Raw genomic sequence first — 19,735 nt, 5'->3', positions numbered from 1 at the left:
CTTCCTCCTTCCTACCTTTTTCTTTCTTTCTTTCTTTCTTTCCTTTTTTTCTTTCCTTCCTTCTTTTTCTTCCTTTCTCTTTTCTTCCTTTTCTTTCCTTCCTTCCCCCTTCTTACCTTTTTCTTTCTTTCTTTCCTTCCTTCTTTTTCTTCCTTTATCTTTTTCTTTCTTCTTTTCTCTTTCCTTCCTTTCTCCTTCCTACCCTTTTCTCTTTTTTCTTTCTTTCTTTCTTTCCTTCTTTTTCTTTCTTCTTTTCTCTTTCCTTCCTTCCTCCTTCCTACCTCTTTCTTTCTCTCCTTCCTACCTTCTTCCTTTCTCTCCTTCCTTTCTTTCTTTCCTACTTTTCTTTCCTTCCTTCCTTCCTTCCTTCCTTCCCTCTCTCTTTCTAGCGGATCCGCTCCTCTCGCGACCTGCAGGCTCTCTGGCTCGGCCAAGAAGCCGCCGCCGCCGCCGCCGCCATCCCAATTGACACTCCAGTTCGCCCCGCTCCAATGTCAGTCTCGGAGGAACCAGGGAGAGCGGGAGTCTCCCGAGAACGGCTTTCGCACCTGCGGGGAGGCCAACGCCACGGGCGCCCGCAATCCAGCCAACCCGACCGCTTGGGAAAGGCGCGAAAAGAGAGACGGGAAAAGCGCCAGCCACTTTCTGGCCGGCGAGCCACGCGTTCGCCAGCGCTCGCTTTGTTTGCGGACTTCGTCCGGGACTTGAAAGGCAAACCAAGTTTATTATAATACAGTACTCGCTTCCCGTTCCCGCCCGCCAGTCAGTGTGTGACCGCAGGACGGGTTCACCCAGGGAGCGTCCGTCGGCAGGCCGGGCTTGGCCCAAAAGTGAGGTGTGTGTGTGCGTGAGGGGAAAGTCCTTGCAGCAGCTTGCCTCGCCCTGCTGGATGGGGTGGGGTGGGACTGAGGGAAGATAAACTCTCAAGGAATCGCGAACTTTCTTTATAGAGGAGCCCGAACGCGCCGTCCCCTTTCTGCCGAGAGCTTTACAAGACCCAGCCGGGGTGTGGCGCGTCCGCCGTGTGTGTCAATATTTGAGAACTCGCGGTCGGGAGGCGAGCCATTTGACGAGGCATCCTCTGCGAAGGACGGCCGGGGGGGAAAAATAAAGGCAAGGGCCCGCGCTCTGGAGCAGGGGGTTCCGACCTTGGCCATTTTTAAGCCCGGAAGACTTCAACTCCCAGAATTCCCCAGCCAGCGTTTGCAATTGCATAGGCAGCAAAGTCTCGACGCCATTGAAAAGAGCAGATAAATGCTAAGCGGGGAATTCTGGGACTTGAAGTCCTCCAGGCTTAAAAGTTGCCAAAGTTGGGGACCCCTGTTATGGAGCATCCTTTAGCAATAGCATTTAGACTTATATACCGCTTCATAGTGTAAAACGGTTTACAGAGAGTAAATATATTACCCCTAACAATCTGAGTCTTCATTTTACCAACCTTGGAAGGATGGAAGGCTGAGTCAACCTTGGGCCGACTGAGATTCGATCTGCCAAACTGCTGGCAGCTGGTGATCAGCAGAAGTAGCGTGCAGTATAACCACTGCACGACTGAGGCTCTTTAGCCTCTGGAGGGATGGGGGGGGCTATCTGGTTTATCCTAAGTGGGAAGCGGCCCCCGTGAGCCCCAAATTGACTTTATTAAATTTATATGCTGCTCATGTCACTGTTTTCTACTGTCCCTGCAGCCAAGGCCTTCCCGGGGGTTCCTTCCAGCTGGACATCCCCCCTGCTTCCTTTTCCCAAATCTCCTTACATACGGCTGCTCCCCACATCTATATCCAAAACCCGAGCAGGATGACCAGGATAGCACAGTTTCCAGCTGAGAAGAAGGGGCAAAAAAAGATCCATCACAAAGCTCCCATGCGTGGATAGTTTTGTTGCATGCTTTGACAATATTCAAAGTTTGCTATTGCATAGACAGCATTGGAAAGAGCAGAAAAATGCTAAGTGGGAAATTAGGCTGAACCCAGGTTCCAAAAAGTTCCAGTGTTTCTATTGGAAGCTGGGAAGAAACTGAACTGAAGCACCTCTTGAATTAGAGAGTTAGGGTTAACCTGAAAGTGCCCAAAGGATGGCGAGTTCCCCACTTTAAAAAACCCCTTTTCTTCCAGCTTTTGCTTAACAAATGCCATTTAAAAAGAAGCCTAGCCAATTCTGGTTTATTATTAATCAATAGCAAACACACACAAAATATATATTTAGGTATTATCTTTATTAGGTTCAGTCGAAATGGCTCAAAAGAATGTGTAATGTTTGGAATGCTCTGGAATCCTGTTGTGCAAAATCTGGTCTGGGAACCATTTAACCCTTTATCCAAAATACAAGTAGACTTAATCCACCTTGATTCATACATCAGACATTCTTCCCCTAGAGATGAGGAATGTGATGTTCTTGGAGAGTGTTTGATTGCTGCTCTTCTCACCATAGTTCCCTCTAAGCTGAGCAGTGAGCAATCGCTCACTTAAAAATCATCATCAACTCAGAGTTTTCCAAACCTGCCCAGAAGCCGAGAGGGAAAGAGTGAGAGGGAAGGAGAGAGAGAGGAAGAGAGGAAGAGAGAGAAACAGATAGAAAAAAGAGAGGAAGGAAAAGAGAAAGAAAATCAAAATCTAGTTTGAAACTAGCTCAACTATTTAAGTGGCATTTTGATATTGATAGAGTTGCCCTATTATGAGCTCACTGTTATAGACACACAGTACAGTTTTTTATTTTGAAATTCTCTGAGGCAAAACAGGGTGGGTTTTTTATTTGTTTGTTTGTTCGTTTGTTCGTTTATTTATTTATTTATTATTTCTGTGCCGCCCAGTCCCAAAGGGACTGCCGCTCAGACACTATACTTTTCCGCCCACCCCCCAAAAAAATTAGAGGGAACACTGCTTCTCACCCCTTTACTATTAAGCACATCAGCTGTTGTCATTTTCAGTCAGAGTCTAAAGATAATCTGACCACCTACTGGTCAGTATCCTACTTCTGTCCCATCTGTAAAAGCCTCCTTGGATAACATAACTTTTATCCAATAACACCTTGTCCAAGCTATAAGTTGTAATTTCTGAAAGCTTTTGCAATTTAAACAAAAATTTAAGTTGTGTTGACCGAAGCATTTAAACTTTCTTTTACATTACTAGCAGTATAATGTATTCTCTAAATCTTAAACCAATGCTTAGGCACCCATGAGAAAGGAGTAGTTACCATCAAGCTTGGGAGAAATTGAGGATTCTGCATGCTCAGTGGCAGCCACATAATATTAAGTGTTAGTTGGGGTGGATTAAGGGAGATTTCCAGAAGAGAGCATGATTAAAAACTGGCTGGAAGAGTGAATATTGTGTTGTAATATTTGGTCCTGGCTCAGTAATATTTGGTCCTGGCCCAGAGTCCTTTGGGAGTTGGGCGGCATATAAAATCCAAATAAATACATACATATATACATACATACAGTACATATTTCCGTTAATCTGTAAATTGCGATAGAAAGCACCTTGAAATGTTTGTGTACAGCATCATCAAAGTTTCTGAGCCCATATAATCATTAACAATGTTTTTGTTCCCATCATGTTGGAACATGGATATTTCTGCCATAATTTCATAGACTTGTTCAATCAACCGATCCAAATTTGGAAGAGAGTAAAGGCAAGTTAAAAAGTCAGCTTGCTAAGAAAAAACAGACAAGAGTACAGATCCTGAGAAGGTAAAAACCTGAATGGTGGATTTGGAATACTAAGGCAAATTTTTACCTATACAGTATTTGTGAATTATGATGAGAAAACTATAATATTTCCTTCTGTTCTTGTACCTTCTGCATCTTTTTGTCAATTCCTTTAGGAGGGCAATAAAACCATTTAATTAAGCTGCTTTCTGTTCCAATCAGAAAACAAGTTTGATGCAGTAGTTAAGGCACCAAGTTAGAAACTAGGAGACTCAGTTCTAGTCCCATGTTAGGCATGAAGCCAACTGGATGACCTTGGGCAAAACACTCTCTTAGGATGAAGGTAATGGCAGCAAATCACTTTTGAAATATTGACAAGAGATCTGTAGGAGACCAGTTCATACCTTTAACACTGAGTTGAAGGTGCAATAGCCGCCTTTTTTCGATGTCATTCCAGGCGTGAACAGCTTGTGGCTAAGTATACTTTCATGCCTTATAGCATTGATTCCCAGATATATATTGAAGTCCTGCCCATGTTGCTGTCTGCAATCATGAACTCAAGATTTGTATGCCGCCAGTAGAAGGCTCCTGATGGTGGCTCCTTTGACATGGGTTGAATTCATATAGCCTGCTGAGGCCAGAACAAATAAGCCACATTATGATTTAATGGGATGTATAATTACAGGTAATCCTCGAGTTACCATAGTTCACTTAGTGACCATTTGAAGTTACATTAAGTCCCCTCCCCCAGGTACTCACAATGCAGTCCAAAGTTACAAATCTTGCAGCACCATGGCAGTTGTTCCACCCTTACGAACAACTGCAGAGGCACTATAACATTCGCTCAGCCTATCCCCCCCCAATCCCCGCTGGATCTCCACAGGCACTGGGCCTGTGGAGACTCACCTTGCAAAGATTAGATTAGATTAGATTTATTGGATTTATATGCCGCCCCTCTCCGCAAACTCGGGGCGGCTCACAACAATAATAAAAAACAGTACATAATAACAAATCCAATGCCCACCAATCTAATTACAATTTAAAATTAGTAATTTCATAAAACAATCCCAATATATATAAAAAACACACAGTCAATCAATCAACAAAACAACATGGGCAAGGGGGAGGTGTTTTAGTTCCCCCATGCCTGACGGCAGAGGTGGGTCTTAAGAAGTTTACGAAAGGCAGGGAGGGTGGGGGCAATCCTAATCTTCCAGAGGGTCGGGGCCTCCACAGAGAAGGCTCTTCCCCTGGGTCCCGCCAGACGACATTGTTTAGTCGATGGGACCCGAAGAAGGCCGACTCTGTGGGACCTAACCGGTCGCTGGGATTCGTGCGGCAGAAGGCGGTCCCGAAGATATTCTGGTCCGGTGCCATGAAGGGCTTTATAGGTCATAACCAACCGGAAACTGATCGGCAACCAATGCAGACTGCGGAGTGTTGGAGTAATATGGGCATACTTAGAGAAGCCCATAATTGTTCTCGCAGCTGCATTCTGCACGATCTGAAGTTTCCGAACACTTTTCAAAGGTAGCCCCATGTAGATCTAGCGAGTCTTCAGTTTCTTGGCCTGCTTCGTTGCTTTAGGCCTTCAGTGTGTTCACAGAGAATGGAGGCCTAAGGTGTCACGAGATCACATGAGATCAGTAGTGCGTCATCTTGTGCAATTGATTTCATGTGCTCTCATGGTACTTTAGGCCTCTGTTCTTTGCAAAAAGAGGCCTGGATGAGATCTGCGGCAAAAGGCTTTGCAAGCAGAGGGAAGGACTGAAGCACCAAAGCCTTCCCTCCATTTGCAAACACTTTCTCTTTGCAAAAAAGCTTTGCTGCCAAGAATGAAGTCCAGGAGGGCCGCATGTATCCCTCCTGGCTTCCATTCTTGGCGGCAAAATCTTTTTTTGCAAATAAATGACTGGAGCCTATAAGGGACACAATCTCTCATCCTTGCAGGTCTTGGCAAGCTTCGCTCAAGGCAAAACTGCAGTAGAGAAGCTGGGGAGGAGACAGCTCCCTTGATCATTGAGATCTATAGAAGGTAAGTGACCTAGTGGGGCAGGATGGGGGGGGGGAAGCATGAGATATCTCAGAGGGTTGGGGAAGGCCTTGGGTGTTGGAAACACTAGGCCCTCCAATAGCCTTCTCCACTTTGTGATACCTTGTGCACTTAATGGCCTGCACATTCAATTAGCGAATGCATGGGCGAAAAGGAGTGGACCACATTCAAGTTGTGTGATTCATTCTTGCAAATTCTCGGGTTATGAATGTACCATATTTTTGGAGTATAAGATGCACCTAGCTTTTGGGTCGGAAAACAAGAAGAAAAAATTCTGCCTCCCAGCGATTTGCCTCCCAGCAAATAGCAAACAGTACAGATGATATACAGTGTTCCCTCGATTTTCGCGGGGGATGCATTCCGAGACCGCCCGCGAAAGTCGAATTTCCGCGAAGTAGAGATGCGGAAGTAAATACACTATTTTTGGCTATGAACAGTATCACAAGCCTTCCCTTAACACTTTAAACCCCTAAACTGCAATTTCTCATTCCCTTAGCAACCATTTAGATTATTACTCGCCATGTTTATTTATTAAAGTTTATTAAAAAAATATTTATTAAAGGCGGACAAAGGTTTGGCGATGACGTATGACGTCATCGGGCGGGAAAAACCGTGGTATAGGGGAAAAAACAGCAAAGTATTTTTTAATTAATATTTTTGAAAAACCGTGGTATAGCCGTTTCGCGAAGTTCGAACCCGCAAAAATCGAGGGAACACTGTACACTATTTTCTGTGTATTTCTGTGCATGTGTGACTGATCTATAGAAATAGCAAAGATTTGGAGAAATGTACATTATGGCAGCATTCCAATTTCTCAGTTATTAAATTTTGCAAGCTCCATTTGGTCTTCACCAGGCCTCAAGTTACCTCAGATTATGCTGTTCATTTTCCCTGATAATGGGCAAAAATTAGGTCATCTGCGCTGCAACAATCCAGTTGACCATGAGGGGGGCAGCCAAGGGCTAGTGTTTTCCCTTTTTCATTGCAGCCCTTAATGATGATCCAAAGTTTGGCAGTCCACATAGGTGAACCCTACATGATTTCATTGTAGTGCTGTCTCAGCCTTAATTTATGCCCATTGCAGAAGTATAGCCTTTCAAATTAGATCACTTTATTTTAGCATTGGGTGTTTTTTGCACAAATTTCTCAATGCCCTTAAATAGCTTCTACGTTGGATAAAAAGGTAGAAGAAGGCAGAAACAAAAGAGAAGACAGGCTCATGCACTTTTAATATTTGTGCACTAGAAGAGATTTTAGGCCATGGGTAGCTGTGCTGGCTAAAATCCCCTGTTGCGTGCAAATATTAAAGCTGCAGGAGCCCTTTCCCCCTTTCCATCTGATCCTCTCAGATTTAACTATTCCATATGGGAAACTAGCATGAACAAGAAAAGTGGGCAACCAGGTGCTTTTTGACTCCCGTAAACCCAAGGCTGTATGACCCAAACGAAGGAATGGCGAGGATTGTAGCCCAAAACATATGGAGGACATCAGGTTTCCTGGAGGTCGAAGAGAAAGGTGAGATGGTTAAGATTTTTAGCTGTTGTTTTCTAAGAGAAGGAGAGAATAATATTTTCCAGTTCCTCATTGTTTTCTGAAGATTTCTCACATCTCTTAAAACACATGGAATGACATGCGAGTAAATTTACATGGTGTGTGTGTGTGGGGGGGGGGAAGCATTAGTCATCACAATGGTGCTAAAAAGTATGTTCCACAATAATAATACTTATTATGCTCCCACATAAATTAAATATAAATTAGTAGACCATGAAGTGGTTCCATCTTGAGACATAACCCTTGGGCATGTTCACACATACACTGGAGGTTTTCCAAAACTGCAGAAAGCATTTTGATCTAAGCTATAGGGCAGAATTCCTCTCTGTATGAACGTATCACTGCAAAGCGATTCTACAAACAATTCATTAAATATCAACTGTTAAAATAAAAGCAACCAAGTTTGGTACATGGTTATGACCTATAAAGCCCTTCATGGCATCGGGCCAGAATACCTCCGGGACCACCTTCTGCCGCACGAATCCCAGCGACCGGTTAGGTCCCACAGAATTGGCCTTCTCCAGGTCCCGTCGACTAAACAATGTCGTTTGGCGGGACCCAGGAGAAGAGCCTTCTCTGTGGCAGCCCCAACCCTCTGGAATCAGCTCCCCCCAGAGATTAGAATTGCCGCCACCCTCCTTGCCTTTCTTAAAGTTCTTAAGACCCATCTCTGCCATCAGGCATGGGGGAACTGAGACATCTCCCCCGGGCCTATACAGTTTATACATGGTATGTTTGTATGTTTGCTTTTAATAATGGGGTTTTTAGCATTTTTTAAATTATTAGATTTGTTCTTACATTGTTCTTGTTATTGTTGTGAGCCGCCCCGAGTCTACGGAGAGGGGCGGCATACAAATCTAATAAATAATAATAATAACAACAACAACATCTGGGCCGTTCAGATTCTGAACACTTTTCAGAGCAACCAAGACTTCAAAAGATTTTGGAAGACCAGAAATAAGGTTGACCCTTATTTGGGGGAATGGTACAAGCTATGTAAAAGAGGGGAGCTCCCACAGAGAATGATGGTTGTTGTTGCTGCCCCTCACAAGAGGTGGGGACTGTCAGTGAGGGGGGTGGAAATCTGTTTTGGGAAAGGCATCTTGGAGATATAGTAAACCTAGAATCTGACAGCAGAAAAAGACGTAGTCTGGTCTGCCCTTTGAGTTTGTTTTTTTTCTGTTTTTTCTTTTTAATCTATGCATTTATTATTTTATGGTTTGTCACACAGTCTGCCAGATGTTGAGATTGGATTTGGCATTTTGATCCACCTATCGAGTCGTTCCCAAGGACCTGGGCTAGGCAGATGTGGATAGTTGATGGTGTTAGCGGTATCGTCACAGGATGGAAGCTCTTATTGAGTAAAGCTGCCTTTTACAATTGACTGATGGTGAATTTGTCAATGCTGATGGTGTTCAAGTTGTGCTCCAGTTGTTTTGGGATTCCACCCAAGCTGCCAACACTTCTCCCTTAGACTCTCCACGATTGACCTCTCCAGGTTCCTCAGAGGCCAGTAAGGGGCGTATATAAGTGCACTGATGTGCCTATCGTCCCCTGTCCAATTGTCTTTCCTTATCTCATATGTCATATATATTCTCTCTTTATCTATATCTATATATCTATATCTATTCTCTCCTTATCTCTTATATCATATATACTCTCTCCCTCCCATCTACTTCTCTTCTTTTTACTTTCTATCGTCATATTTTCTACTGTGGCTTGACTTCCTGGCTCCAATCCTCCCTCGCAGGGAGGCGGAACCGATTAAGTTGTTCCGCCCCAGGCGCCTGATGGATCCAGAAGGCTTTCAGAAGGCGCTTGGGGCTCTTCCAGATGCACTCATCCACAGTTCGGCAGAGTCTCTGGCTGAGGCCTGGAACAAGGCTGCAGCGGAGGCCCTTGACCGAATTGCACCGCTGCGACCTCTCCGCGGCACTAGACCCCGTAGAGCTCCATGGTTCAACGAGGAGCTCCGGGAGTTGAAACGCCAGAAGAGACGTCTAGAGAAGCGATGGAGGAAGAGTAAGTCCGAATCCGATCGAACACTTGTAAGAGCTCATATTATGACTTACAAAGTGGCACTCAAGGCAGCAAGATGCGCGTATCATGCCACTTTGATTGAATCAGTGGAATCCCACCCAGCCGCTCTGTTCAGGGTGACCCGCTCCCTTCTTAACCAGGGGGGAGTTGGAGAGCCCTTGCAGAGTAGTGCCGAGGATTTTAACACATTTTTCGCTGATAAAATTGCTCGGATTCGAACGGACCTCGACTCCAATTGTAAAACAGAGTCAACTGACAACGAGTCAGTCGAGGTGACTGGGGCTAAACGTCTTTGTCCATCTGTCTGGGAGAGGTTTGACTTGGTGACACCTAAGGAAGTGGACAAGGCCATTGGAGCTGTGTGTTCCGCCACCTGTCTACTGGATCCGTGTCCCTCTTGGTTGGTTTCGGCCAGTCGAGAGGTGACGCGGAGCTGGGTCCGGGAGATTGTCAACGCCTCTTTGGGGAGTGGGTCCTTTCCGGCTCCTTATAAGGAGGCACTTATGCACCCCCTCCTCAAGAAGCCTTCCCTGGACCCAGCCATACTCAATAACTACCGTCCAGTCTCCAACCTTCCCTTTATGGGGAAGGTTGTTGAGAAGGTGGTGGCACTTCAGCTCCAGCGATCCTTGGAAGAAGCCGATTATCTAGGTCCTCAGCAGTCTGGATTCAGGCCCGGCTACAGCACGGAAACTGCTTTGGTCGCGTTGATGGATGATCTCTGGCGGGCCCAGGACAGGGGCTTGTCCTCTGTCCTGGTGCTTCTTGACCTCTCAGCGGCTTTCGATACCATCGACCATGGTATCCTTCTGCACCGAATAGAGGGGTTGGGAGTGGGAGGCACTGTTCTTCAGTGGTTCTCCTCATACCTCTCTGGTCGGTCGCAGTCGGTGTTAGTAGGGGATCAGAGGTCGACCTCTAGGTCTCTCCCTTGTGGGGTGCCTCAGGGGTTGGTCCTCTCCCCCCTGCTATTTAATATCTATATGAAACCGCTAGTTGAGATCATCCAAGGGCATGGGGTGAGGTATCATCAATACGCCGATGATACCCAGTTATACATCTCCACCCCATGTCCAGCCAACGAAGCAGTGGAAGTGATGGGCCGGTGCCTGGAGGATGTTAGGGCCTGGATGAGTGTCAACAAGCTCAAACTCAACCCAGACAAGACGGAGTGGCTGTGGATCTTACCTCCCAAGGACAACCATTACCCTGGGGGGAGAATCACTGCCCCCCTCAGAGAAGGTTCGCAACTTGGGCGTCCTCCTCAATCCGCAGCTGACATTAGAGAAACATCTTTCAGCTGTGGCGAGGGGGACGTTTGCCCAGGTTCGCCTTGTGCACCAGTTGCGACCCTACTTGGACCGGGAGTCACTGCTCACAGTCACTCATGCCCTCATCACCTCGAGGCTTGACTACTGTAACGCTCTCTACATGGGGCTACCTTTGAAAAATGTTCGGAAACTTCAGATCGTGCAGAATGCAGCTGCGAGAGCAATCGTGGGCTTTCCCAAATATGCCCATGTTACGCCAACACTCCGCAGTCTGCATTGGTTGCCGATCAGTTTCCGGTCACAATTCAAAGTGTTGGTTATGACCTATAAAGCCCTTCATGGCACCGGACCAGATTACCTCAGGGACCGCCTTCTGCTGCATGAATCCCAGCGACCAGTTAGGTCCCACAGAGTGGATCTTCTCCGGGTCCCGTCAACTAAGCAATGTCGCCTGGCGGGACCCAGGGGAAGAGCTTTCTCTGTGGCGGCCCCAGCCCTCTGGAACCAACTCCCCTCAGAGATTAGAACTGCCCCCACCCTCCTTGCCTTTCGTAAACAACTTAAAACCCACCTCTGCCGCCAGGCATGGGGGAATTGAGATCCTCTTTCCCCCTAGGCCTTTACAATTCTATGCATGGTATCTATGTATGTATGTTTGGTTTTTATATTAATTGATTTTTAATCATCAATACCAAATTACTATTGTACACTGTTTTATTGTCGCTGTTAGCCGCCCCGAGTCTCTGGAGAGGGGCGGCATACAAATCCAATAAATAAGTAAGTAAGTAAGTAAGTAAGTAAATAAATAAATAACTTAATGTCTATTCTCTTCCATATGTATTGTATATTGGACAAAGAATAAATAAAAATAAATAAATAATAGTGACGCAGTGGTTAGAATGCAGTACTGCAGGCTATTTTTGCTGACTGATGTCTGACTGCAATTTGGCAGTTAATCTCACCAGGCTCAGGGTTGATTCAGCCTTCCATCCTTCCAAGTTGGGTAAAATGAGGATCCAGATTGTTGGGGAAAATATGCTGACTCTGTAAACTGCTTAAAGAGAGCTTTAAGGCACTGGGAAGCAGTATATAAATCTAAGTGCTATTGCTATTGGTGCTACGTTTGCTTCCTTTTGCCACAGTCATTTTATTTCCACTTGCAGATCTTTGCCTTTTGATATCTTCTCCACTCTTTATTTATTCTGCCGTCTCCAAGTATTGTTACCTCATAATTATATTTTATTAATTTTTATTTTATTTTTGTGGGATGATGGGCATGTATTTATCCCAAGCATGTTTAAACTTTGTTACTGAAGATTAATCTTCTACCACTTCTGAGAGTTGGGTCCAAGCTTCTACTACTCTTTTTTGTAATGTTGCTTTTGAACTTCCCTCCTATCCATCTGTGGTTATGCTATCATGTTATTGATTTTTGCTTACTATTGAAAATGCTGCCTTCTAGAACCATATTCACACCCTTGGTAAAATTAAAGGTTTCAATCCTCTTTTCCCTTCTGTCTTCGAGGGTGTACAATACATATTCAGCTCCCCCAATCTTTTCTGATATGTTTTGTCCCTGAGATCTTGTATCATTTTTGTTTCCCATTTCTGGACTTGCTCAATCTTATCAATATCATTTATTTTTAAGTGAGGTCTCCAGAACTGGACATGGTATTCAAAAGGGGGTTTGACTGTCACTAAAACTCTTGAGTCATCTAAGGTTTTATATGTAGCAAGTAACATCTAAATTACAATTACTGTAGAACATTGTGACCATAGTTTCCATATTTTAATGGTCATGTTATATTGCCTATGTATTATTTTAACTCTATACACGTAAATATTTGAGGATATCAGTAAAATATTTCTTGAAAGTTGAATAATTCATTTTTAAAATATGCTTTGTCTTTGTGGGTGAACAGAAGGATAATATCATAACATGACTGTTACCTAATAAATTCAATTTATCTGAGGCCCTGGTAACAGTTACGCTCCTTCCATCATATCTCATTGGCTCAGCTCTCTGGAAAATTGCAAGTATGTGGTGGTGTCTAAATTCACATTAGACGTCTGTGATAGACAATAGAACTTTCCACTGCGAAATGGAAATGTTTTATAAGGTGCTACTCATCTAAAATACTGAATGTAAATTCTAACACAGCTTTGAAAGCCTGTAAAACAATTGCTATAAAAAGGCAGAGAGTGTGCTATTGCTTTCTTTATATAGCACAATTTGGAAAAACAATGAAGCCCTTGCAAAGGATAGTATTTTTGTGGAAGATGCCAAAAAAAAGGACTTGATGTAAAGGATATCATCTTTCGAACATCATCTTTCGGCTGTGGCGAGGAGGGCGTTTGCCCAGATCCGCTTGGTGCACCAGTTGCGGCCCTATATGGACAGGGAGTCATTGCTCACAGTCGCTCATGCCCTCATCACCTCAAGGTTTGATTACTGCAGCGTTCTCTACATGGGGCTACCTCTGAAAAGTGTTTGGAAACTTCAGATCGTGCAGAACGCGGCCGCGAGAGTCATCGTGGGGCTTCCTAGATTCGCCCACGTTTCTGCAACACTCCGTGGCCTGCATTGGCTGCCGATCAGTTTCCGGTCACAATTCAAATTGTTGGTTATGACCTTTAAAGCCCTGCATGGCAATGGACCAGATTACCTCCGGAACCGCCTGCTACCGCACAAATCCCAGCAACCAATAAGGTCCCAGAGAGTTGGCTTTCTCCGGGTCCCATCGACTAAACAATGTCGTTTGGCGGGCCCCAGGGGAAGAGCCTTCTCTGTGGTGGCCCCGGCCCTCTGGAACCAACTCCCCCCGGAGATTAGAACTGCCCCCACCCGCCCTGTCTTTCGTAAGCTACTCAAGACTCATTTATACCGCCAGGCATGGGGAAGTTGAGATAGCTCTTCCCCCTAGGCCATTACAAGTTATGCATGGTATGTTTGTGTGTATGTTTGGTTTTATAATAGGGATTTTTAGTTGTTTTTTTATTATTGGATTGTACATGTTGTGTTTATTATTGTTGTTAGCCGCCCCGAGTCTGCGGAGAGGGGCGGCATACAAATCCAATAAATTATTATTAATTAATTATTATTATTATATGGCTGACAACCTTCTTAAGATAAGATAGTCCAGCATTATATGGAGTTTTAAGATGCAAACAATTCTCATTTACCTTGTTTAGTGACCATTCATAATTACAATAGTGATGAAAAAGAAATTTCCACAACCAATCTTTATATTTACGACTATCACAGTTCGATAAATCGAAGGAAAGCTGAAGTCAAATAATGAACAGGGTTACAGTTTCACTTAGCAACCACTTTACTTAATGAGCAAGTTGCTAGTCCCAATTGTGGTAACTAAACAGGGAATATCTGATGTAATCCCCATTATAATATTTTGTGGAGGTCCTGGAAGCATATGATACTATCCAGTGATCAAATTGCTAGCTTCTATGCACTATGAACATTCTGTCTAAATAGAGACTATATCTAGATATAAATTCATCTGCCCAATTATTGAAGATAGGCTGCTAAATCATTTTAGAAAGGACAGTTAGCTAACATACTGACTGTACTGTATTTCATCTTTAGCAGAGTGAGGATGAAGCAGATACATGCCCAGGAACTTCCTCTATTAACAACCTGATACTTAGGTATTAAATTTAAAACAAAACAACAACAGGCAGCACTCTGCATTATGTTAAGTGAAATGTTTCCCACCCATCCTGCTACATCAAAAATGCAATTGCATAGGTGGGCAGAAAGTAGATTACATCAGCACTTTTCTGGCTTCTCATCTGATGTTTAACCATAAGGATGAAAAAGATTGTTTTCCCCTTCCATCACTGTAAATTATGTTGCTGAAATGAAAGAAAAGAGTTTTTCTGTATGAAAAAGACCACCAAGCAATTCCCCAATTTGAGATTCAAAAGGCTTCAGAATAATGTAGCATCAGATTCTGGTCCTTGGGTTCCAGAACTCAGCAGGGAATTGAACCCAACAAGCTTGAAATCTGTCCTTCCAAAGACAGATGCCATGTTATAAAGAGCACATACACTGGATTCAACTATCACCCCATGGAAGATGACCGTTTCACTGGACCTAACATGAAACGGTCACTGTTGGCAGACAATACAACAAATTCAATTCAATTCAATTTATTGGATTTGTATGCCGCCCCTCTCCGAAGACTTGGGGCGGCTCACGACAATAATAAAAATAATATTCCAGCAAAAACAAATCTAGTATTAAAAAGCACATAAAACCCTATTATATTTAAAAAAGCAAACAACATATACATACCCAAACATAAATATAAAAAAGCCTGGGGGAAAGGTGTCTCAACTCCCCCATGCCTGGTGGTATAGATGGGTCTTGAGTAATTTATGAAAGACAAGCAGTGTGGGGGCAGTTCTAATCTCCGGGGGGAGTTGATTCCAGAGGGCTGGGGCTGCCACAGAAAAGGCTCTTCCCCTGGGGCCTGCCAAACGACATTGTTTGGTCGACGGGACCCGGAGAAGGCCAACTCTGTGGGACCTTATCGGTCGCTGGGATTCGTGCGGTAGCAGGCGGTTCCAGAGGTACTCTGGTCCAATGCCATGCAGGGCTTTAAAGGTCATAACCAACAATTTGAATTGTGACCGGAAACTGATCGGCAGCCAATGCAGGCCACGGAGTGTTGCAGAAACGTGGGCGAATCTAGGAAGCCCCACGATGACTCTCGCGGCCGCGTTCTGCACGATCTGAAGTTTCCAAACACTTTTCAGAGGTAGCCCCATGTAGAGAGTGTTGCAGTAATCGAACCTCGAGGTGATGAGGGCATGAGCGACTGTGAGCAGCGATTCCCTGTCCAAATAGGGCCACAAGTGGTGCACCAGGCGGACCTGGGCAAACCCCCTCCTCGCCACAGCTGAAAGATGATGTTCCAATGTCAGCTGTGGATCGAGGAGGACGCCCAAGTTGCAAACCCTCTCTGAGGGGGTCAATAGTTTCTCCCCCCCCCCCAGGGTAATGGACGAACAGATGGAATTGTCCTTGGGAGGCAAGACCCACAGCCACTCCGTCTTGTCTGGGTTGAGTTTGAGTTTGTTGACACCCATCCAGGCCCCAACAGCCTCCAGGCACCGGCACATCACTTCCACTGCTTCGTTGACTGGACATGGGGTGGAGATATATAACTGGGTATCATCGGCATATTGATGATACCTCACCCCATGCCCTTGGATGATCTCACCCAGCGGTTTCATGTAGATATTAAATAGCAGGGGGGAGAGGACCGACCCCTGAGGCACCCCACAAGGGAGAGACCTAGAGGTCGACCTCTGACCCCCCACTAACACCGACTGCGACCGACCAGAGAGGTAGGAGGAGAACCACTGGAGAACAGTGCCTCCCACTCCCAACCCCTTCAGCCGGCGCAGAAGGATATCATGGTCGATGGTATCGAAAGCCGCTGAGAGGTCAAGAAGCACCAGGACAGAGGACAAGCCCCTCTCCCGGGCCCGCCAGAGATCATCCATCAAAGCAGGTTCCGTGCTGTAGCCGGGCCTGAATCCAGACTGCTGAGGACCTAGATAATCGGCTTCTTCCAAGGACCGCTGGAGTTGGAGCGCCACCACCTTCTCAACAACCTTCCCCATAAAGGGAAGGTTGGAAACTGGACAGTAGTTATTAAGCACGGCTGGGTTCAGGGAAGGCTTCTTGAGGAGGGGGCAATATAGCTGCTGTTGTCTAAAATCACCTTGAAATATATCTTTAGGCCCCTGATTCCCAACTTGGGGCCCACACCCCACAGGGGGGCAATTTCATTTTTAATGGGGGCAATTGGAATCTTATTTAAACCTAGTTAATGGCCTTTTAGGCTTCCTAGGGGTCAGTAGTTCACTTTTTGAATAATAAGAATTATATGTCATAGGGGGTGGAGGCCTCAGGATTTTAGAGATGCTTAGGTAGGGCATGGCCAATAAAAGATTGGGAACCACTGCTTTAGCCTCAACCAATATGTTGTAAGCAGATTCCAAACCTATGATAGATATTATTAGCATTGCTATCCTGCATGTCTTCTGCTGTTCCGAGGTCATGCTTACTCACTCAGCCTGTGCTCCTGTGCTGTAAGCCCTCTAGCACTTGGAACAAAGCAGGAGCCTCAAAAGAAACCATCTCTTTGGACCGTATTTGAATCGTCCTTTCTGATTTGTCCGCCATGCAGCATATTCAGTCCAAAAGCGAAGGCTCCCTTAAGCCTTGCAGAGAGGGCGAGTTTCTAAAGCCAGTGGGGAAAGGGCAAGAAATGTCTCTCAAAGGGCTGAGCACGTTCAAAAGGCACCTCGGAATAGAACTCTGACCAAGACTTATGCGCGCTGACGTCTTGTTTGGCCTCATCGATTCTCCACACTGCATGCTGCGTGTCATTCCTTCCAGCAAACGATCTGTGCAAGTGGAGCGGAGATTTACAATGGTTGACAGCCAGCCCCCTCCTCCCCACTTGTAACACAGTGTTCCCATCGATCCTCTCGGACACTGACACTCTGAAAATGAAACGAGTGCCTTGTTCCCATTGGCAGCCAGGAAAGATTCTTCAATATTCCTCCAAGCAACAAGGCAGCGGCAGCGGCAGCAGCCACCAACCACAGCAACAACCCCCAGCCCTCCGCAGGAGCCCAGCCTGTGTGCCAACACCACATCACAAGCACCACAATTCGCCACGCCCCTCAGCAGCCACCACAATTGCGGTGACATCCAAAACGCCTCCAGCCATGGCAACCTGCCACCTGCTAGACTAGAGCATCATAACTTCCTGCTGCATCTCACCGTGACTCTTGTAACCCACCAAACACACCGCACCCTCTGGCAATCGGCTGCTGCCGCATGGACAGGACAGTAGCAGGTTTCAGAAGGAGAAAAGCTTTGAATGAACGTAGAAAGTAAGACTCGTCTGCAGAGGTGAATGTTAGAAATACAATGTGAGGGGTACTGAGCCTCTGTTTAAGTCTCCAAGGCAGAAAGGCAAAAATGAAGGCGAGGTCACCAAGTTTGTTCGTCAAAACAAAACAAACCCCCAAACGCAACAATAAATCAAATAACAAATCATTAAAAAGTGCTTTAACCAGCAGGGGGTGAATTTTTTTTTCCTTTGCAAGAAATAATGTTCTTTGTGCTGCAAGTTTTTTAATCGGTGTAATTATTATATAGAATGCACAAGTAAAGCTTTACCTGATTAATCAATACAGGACAATTATAATCACGAGAGTACTAGCTAAAAGGTTTGTCTGTTTATTTTCTGAGGCTTGCTTTGCCTCTGATGTAATACTGTAGCAGGAAATTTAAAGGAAGAGATTGATGGTGGCCTTTTCTTCCGCCAGTAAGTGGTAGGCTTGTTTATTAAATTGTAAATTATCTTGCATCCCCTTCTGTATTTCCAAAAGTAATCTACCTGCATATTCATTTCAATTGGAGTTTGTAGGTACAGCAGGTCTGCCCAGAACAATGATCTTAGTTGATGACTCAGTAAAGGCTGCGGACCTACCATACTGCTGCAATAGTATTGATGATCGAAACATGGAAACATAGAAGATTGACGGCAGAAAAAGACCTCGTGGTCCAGCTAGTCTGCCCTTATACTATTTCCTGTGTTTTATTTTCAGATGAATATATGTTTATCCCAGGCATGTTTAAATTCAGTTACTGTGGATTGATTAAACAAAGGAAGTTGGTTAATCATCTAAACTAGGGGTGGGTTCCAACTTACCTCGCTGTGCGTTTGCTCCCTCTTGTGCCGCGTGGTCAAGCCTCGCATGTGCGGGCAGTAACAAAAAAATCCGGGGGGGGGGGGAAATAAAGCCAAAAAAAAGATGGTGACCACATTCACAGTGCCAGAAATTTGGCTTTTGTGCATGTTCAGAAGTAATTTTTTTTAAAAAAATTCAATAAATAAATAAAGCCAAAAACAAGATGGTGACCGTATGCACAGTGCAGGAACTCAGCTTCTGCACATGCTCAGAAGAATTTAAAAAAAAAAAAGATGGCAGTGCCGACAGACCGGCCGTGAGCATTCCAGTTCAGTGATATCTGACAATACCAGTGGATCGCTACCAAGTGGACTGGTCCAAACCCACCCCTGATCGTAACATGCCTAACCTGCTTGACTATGACTTATATGTCATTTGTACAATTTGTTATCTTTTTAAAAAGTTCTTCTGGACTTCATTTGTTTAAATGCCAAGAATTTAAATCTGCTCAGTCTGTTGTCCAGTCTAGTAATACTTGACGTATTGTTAGAAGCTGCAAGGGACCCTTGAAAACGTCCAAAGCTATTTCACCAAAAGAGCCCTTCACTCTTCCACTTGAAACAGAATACCCTATGAAAATAGACTAACAATCCTGAGTCTAGAAAGCTTAGAACTACGGCGCCTAAAACACGATCTAAGTATTGCCCACAAGATCATATGCTGCAACGTCCTACCGGTCAACGACTATTTCAGTTTCAACTGCAACAACACAAGAGCACACAACAGATTCAAACTTAATATTAACCGCTCCAAACTTGACTATAAAAAATATGACTTTAACAATCGAGTTGTTGAAGCATGGAACTCATTACACTCATTATAGTGTCAACCCCTAACCCCCAACATTTCTCCCTTAGACTATCCACGATTGACCTCTCCAGGTTCCTAAGAGGTCAGTAAGGGGCGTACATAAGTGCACTAGTGTACCTTCCGTCCCCTGTCCAATTGTGTTTCCTTTATCTCATATATCATATATATTTTCTTCCTTTCATATATCTTCTCCTCTAATTTTACATATTATCTTTATATATATTACTTCATGTCTATTCTCTTCTATATGTATTGTGTATTGGACAAATGAATAAATAAAATAAAATAAATATTGTGGCTAGGTTACACATTCTGCCAAACCGTAGTTTTATGTAAATGGTAACTTGTTAATGAAGCTACAGTGGCTAAGTTTACACATCATAAAAGCTACTGGATTTATGCAACACACTAAGTCACAAACCAGATGAATCACTTGCATAGCCTAATGTGTGAATCAGAGCAGTGGAGGAATAAAAGCAACCCAGATGTCCACTAGAATACAGTGTTAGTTCACTTGGGCAAAGTAACAATGGACCTTGAAAGTGTTTTATAAACTGCAGGGTGTTC

General features: G+C 44.6%; 1 long non-coding RNA gene across 1 annotated transcript; it reads left to right on the top strand.

Moving 5' to 3' along the window:
- The first annotated feature begins 369 nt into the window (after positions 1–369).
- On the top strand, positions 370–18,517 carry LOC139158650 (uncharacterized). Its single transcript, XR_011557729.1, has 3 exons — positions 370–835; positions 5,594–5,678; positions 16,647–18,517. It is a non-coding gene; the product is annotated as an uncharacterized lncRNA (long non-coding RNA).
- Positions 18,518–19,735: the final 1,218 nt, after the last annotated feature.

Source organism: Erythrolamprus reginae, chromosome 2 (assembly GCF_031021105.1).
Source record: "Erythrolamprus reginae isolate rEryReg1 chromosome 2, rEryReg1.hap1, whole genome shotgun sequence".
Lineage (NCBI taxonomy): Eukaryota > Metazoa > Chordata > Lepidosauria > Squamata > Dipsadidae > Erythrolamprus > Erythrolamprus reginae.
Note: the sequence above shows the minus strand (reverse complement) of the source record. Positions and strands in the feature narration are given on the sequence as shown.